This window comes from Crocuta crocuta, unplaced genomic scaffold (genome assembly GCF_008692635.1).
Source record: "Crocuta crocuta isolate KB4526 unplaced genomic scaffold, BGI_CrCroc_1.0 scaffold435, whole genome shotgun sequence".
Lineage (NCBI taxonomy): Eukaryota > Metazoa > Chordata > Mammalia > Carnivora > Hyaenidae > Crocuta > Crocuta crocuta.
The window spans coordinates 999,673-1,005,064 of NW_027530980.1; the positions used below are offsets into that span (position 1 = coordinate 999,673).

At 34.1% G+C, this 5,392-nt stretch overlaps 1 pseudogene; it reads right to left on the reverse strand.

Moving 5' to 3' along the window:
* Window positions 1–4,685: 4,685 nt before the first annotated feature.
* LOC144236528 (small ribosomal subunit protein eS24 pseudogene) lies at window positions 4,686–5,072 on the reverse strand (annotated as a pseudogene).
* Window positions 5,073–5,392: the final 320 nt, after the last annotated feature.

A 5,392-nucleotide genomic window follows, 5' to 3' on the forward strand; every position in this document is an offset into this window, starting at 1 on the left:
ATGCATTACTTTAATCCAAATTAAAACAAAAGCTGTTTAATAGTTTCCTGTATCTTGCAATCATGATTATCTTTTTATTATAAAAACTACATATATATTTTTTCCTTCATATTATTCCTTCAGTATCTGGGAAAATATTTAGGATATCATTGGGTATATAAAGAATTCTAAATAAATGTCCTTTGAACTATCTAGCAGTGATGACCATGCAGCGTTTGCATGCTTCGTAACAGTTTACAATGATACTGTTTTATCACAGTTTACCCTCTCCCCTTTTACAGAATAATGAGGGCTATGGAGCTGATTGTTTCAGGAATAGACATTTGTGGTACTCAGTATATATTTACTACTTCTGTACTTGTTAGAACTTCTCTCTGTGGCTTCAAATAAGTTGTAATTATGCCTCATATTTTACTGAATATATATTTTACTGAATAATAAAAATTAGCATATGTATAATCAGATATGTATAAAGTAAATAGTACTTAATGTATTAAGTAAATATCCATCCATAAATAGATGGATAGGCAATTAATACTCATTAACTCTGCTTCCACTGCAATATGTAAAATAGTGTCATTACTTTATAGGCATACTTTTAAAACTATCATGTAGAGTTGGAATGTAGCCTCTATTTATACTTCATTTTATATTGTATAAATTACATAATTGTTTACATAGTTAATAATATGACTAAAATATCATCTCCTAGACAACTCACAAAAAATAGATTACCTTTGTCCTGTTGTTGGGTAAAAACTTTCAACATTGTATAATAGAAATTTTTCTGTTTACCATAATATAACAAGATTGCAGTTGAAGATGTGTTAGCACACAATAAACCTTAAGACCAGACCTATGTATCAAAATTTTGGGATGATTACTAATGACTACTCAGGGTGCAAATAGATATTGTTACTTCAAAATTTATAGAATGTAAGAGTAATATATTTTGCTGATTTGAAGAAAACATGCTCATGTTCAGAAGGTGTTTTATGTGCCATTATTTACAACTTTGAAGTGAAGTTTCAGACAGAGAAAGAGACAGAGATCATACATACATTTTTTATCAGTTTAAGGTAGGTCATGCTGTTGTTATTATCAAATTCCAAATCTTAGCAGTATAACATACTGAAGATTTATTTCTTAGCCAAGGCAGTTCTGAGGCGAGGTGTACAGTGCTCATTCATCTTGAATCTATGCCATCTGGAACCCTTCAGGTTTTTAGCTGGGGAAGAGGCATAGAGGGGACAAATAAACTATTAAAAGCTTCTGACCAAAAGTTGAAGCATATCATTAGGCCCGTAGTTCGTTGATCATCACTAGTCACATAATCTCAGTCTTATTCTATAAGAGGCTGACAAATATACCTGGGTATTTGTTGGCTTTAACTATGTTTGCCATACCACGACAATAATGAGGAAACTGTGATAAAGAACATTAACATCTAAATTATAAACAAAGATTGCCAAATGTTTCCATAAATTATAAAAAGAAACAAACCATAGACAGCCTCTGTGTTAATAGAAGTTATAATTCTGTGGGCCAGATGGACATTTAGATAAGTAAGTACCATAAAGGTGAGGCACATGTCATCATAAGAGAAATACAAAACTTTATAGAATCTTTGGTAACCTTTTCATTGCTTATCCAGCCTCTTGTCTTTCTGTGCTTTTGCATGTGTGTTCTTTCTTTTTGCCTGAAAAACTCTCTCTAATCTTTCTAATATAGATGACAAATCCTTAGGGTTTACTTATTTTTCAAGTATTTTAATTTCAGCTTCATTTTTTATAACCACTGTCACTAGATAGAGATTTCTGTTGTAACAATTTTTCTCTGATGTCTTTCAGTAGTTCATTTTTACATCTTCTGGTTTTCCTCCCCTGCTGAAATGCTGGTTGTAAGTCTTACTACTGTTTTTTTGCAAGTAATGTATGCTTTTTTTTCTTTGCTTTCAGGCTTTCTACTTTCTTTGTTTTCAGTAGTTTTAAGGTAGTATGCATATGTGCACCTTTCTTTCCTTGCTCTCTCTCTCTCTCCTTATTTTTTTCCATTTTAAAAAAAAAAATGGAGGGGCATCTGTATGGCTCAGTCAGTTGAACATCTGGCTTCAGCTCAGGTCACTTTCTAGTTGTTCATGGGTGTGAGTCCCACATTGGGCTCACTGCTGTCAACATGGAGTCTTCTTTGGGTCCTCTGTCCCCTCCTCTCTGTCTGTCCCCAGCTCTCTCTCTGAAATGTAAATAAACAGCTCCCTGTCTCAAAAGTAAATAAAACTTATTCATAAAATAAAATAAAATTGTAAAAAAATGGATACTCTATGGAGTTGCAAGGCTCTTAAAATCTTGGTTTGGAATTTTTCATCATGTTTTATAACTTTTTTAAACAGTTATTTCTTGAAACACTACTTTTGCTTCATCTCTCATTTCTCCCTTTAAGATTCAAGTTACATGTATGCTAGACTTTTGTGCTGAATAAATGCCACTAATTCTCTGTTCTCTATTTTCCATTTTTATTTCTTTCCCTTAGTTTAGATATTTTTACTTAACTGTCTCCCTGCTTATCACTCGCTTCTTTTTCCCGTGAATAACCTGCTGCTAAACCAATCATTTGGGTTATCAAATTCAGGCATACATTTTAGTCTTAAGACTATCCATTTTATTCTTTTTTATATTATTCTTTGACTAAAATCTTCAATTTTTCATTTATTTTCTTTTTCTTAATCATGTTAATCATATTTTTAAAACTCTTCCTATTACTGATTAAATGCTTGGTTTTCAAGTATTTAATCATGATTTTTCATATTCCTACTGATTTTTATTGTATTATGTAAAACTCAAAAAACATAAGAGGCCCTTGATTTCACATAATTTTCTGCAGATGGTTTATTCTGTTTTTTTTTTTTTCTAGGTAGAGTGGCAGATAAACACCTTAATCTAATCAGACTGTGAACTGATTAGTGTTTTGACAGTTCTGATACCAGTTTGTCCCTTCTCTTTAAGATTTATAACTGAGGTGACTTTTGTGTGTTCTTCTCAACATTTGAAAAGCAAGTAGAGTTTTTGAGTTTTGATTTTCAGTCTTCTGCCCCAACAGCCTCAGAATTTGGAAAATGTATTTGTGGGGAATTGGCAGTATTGGTTTCTCTGACCCTTTATCTCCTTTTTCTCACCAGAAATGGGACATTCTTGTTATCTGTTTATCTACTACCTACCTACTTGCCTATTTATCATCTATCATTTTAGCTCTGTGAGACCACCCAAAGCTTATCTAGTTTATATGCTCTAGGAGATTGCTCTTCTGTCTAACACTTTACCTAAGTCTTCACAGTATTAGCCCCTTACACAAAATTAACAAATGCCCAAAGGAAAAATATCATACACTAATTGTCTTTCTCTGCATTATCTTGCACAGCACAGTGCCTTCAAGTTCTGTCCCTGTTGTTGCAGATGGAAGGATTCCTTCCATCATTCTTTCTCATGTCTGAATAATCTTCCATTGTTTGTAATATACCACATCTTTTTATCTGTTCATCCATTAGTGGGTAAGTACATTGTTGTGATATCTTGGCTATTGTGAATGATGCTATAATAAACATAGGCATGCAAATATCTTTTCAATATCCTGTTTTCATTACTTGAAATAAATGCGCATGGGAGAGATTGCTAGTTCTTATTGTGGTTCTGTTTTTAATTTTTGAGGAACCTCCTACTGTTTTCCATAGGATGTATCAATTTATGTTCCCACTAACAGGGCATAAGGGTTTCCTTTTCTCCACATACTTGCCAAAATTTATCTCTTATATATTTTTTAATTTTAATATTTACTTATTTTTATTAGGAGAGAAAGAGGGAGGAGGAGAGGGGTAGAGAGAGACAGAGAGAGGGAATCCCAAGCAGGCTCCATGCTGTCAGCATAGAGCCAGATGTGGAGATTGATCTCAGGATCATGAGATCATGACCAGAGCTGAAATCAAGAGTCAGTTGCTTATATGACTGAGACACCCAGGCGCCCCTATCTCTTGTCTTTTTGATGTTAGCCATTTTAACAGGTGTGAAGTCATACCTCACTGTGTTTTTGATTTGCACTTCCCCAATGATCAGTGATGTTGAACATCTTTTCATGTACTTGTTGGCCATTTGCATGTCTTTTTTGAAAAACGTCCCCCATTTTTAAATCAGATTTTTTTGTTTGTTTGTTTGTTCGTTTGTTATTGAGTTGTATTAGTTCTTCATATATATTGGATATTATCATCTTGTTAGATACATAGTTTGTGGGACACCTGGGTGGCTCAGTCGGGGTTAAGCTTCCAACTTCAGCTCAGGTCATGATCTCATCACTCATGGGTTTGAGCCCCATACCAAGCTCTGACCTGACAGCTCAGAGCCTGGAGCCTGCTTCAGATTCTGTGTCTCCCTCACTCCCTACCCCTCTCCTGTTTGCACTCTGTCTCATTCTCTCTCTCTCATAAATAAATAAACATTGAAAATATTTTAAAAAAATATATAGTTTGCAAATACTTTCTTTCATTGTATAAGTTGGCTGCCTTTGTTTGGTTTTCTGATTGTTTCTTTTGCTATGCAGCTTTGTATTTTATTTTATTTTTTTATTTTTTAAAGGTTTTAGCTTATTAATCCTCTCCTGAAAAATCTGCACAAGCACCACAAATAGTCACTGCAGAATCTTTACTCCTTTTTGTCAGCACCAACATGGGCTTTTGCAGTTCTCTTGGCTTTCTTCATCTGTTCTTGCATTCCTTTTGCTGTTTTCCTGACATCTTTTTCTTCTCATACAGGCCATGCCTTGCAAGTCTTTGTTTGTATTTGTTTTTCTTTGCATAGTTCCAGGAATCATAAATTATACCAAAGCCAGTTGTCTTACCACCACCAAAATGAGTTCTAAATCCACATATAAAGATGACATCTGGTGTGTGGTCTTGTACATTTTGGCTAGTTTTTCCTGAATTTCTTAGTCTTAGGTACTGTTGCTTTTCTGGGGTGAAGAACATCAATGACCATCTGTTTTTGCGGAAGTAGTCAGTTGTTCATGAACTTACTGATCTGGATGGTTAGGTGTCATTCATGATGGAGACCGAGCCTGTGCCGAAACTTTTTAGTTTGATGTAGTCCTACTTATTTATTTTTGACTTTGTTGCTTGTGATTTTGGTATCATACCCAAAAAGTATCTTTGCCAAGGTTACTGCCAGTGAGGTGTCTTTTCTATGTTTTCTCTTAGAAGTTTTATGATTTTAGACAAGTTTCCCCTGCTATTAGCATCTTAATGATTTAAATTCATCAGTGAGGAACTAGTTAGCTAATTTGTAGTCTATTCACAGATGACCCCACAGGGCTTATGTGACAATTTCCCCAAGTTGTATTATTAAGTCATGGT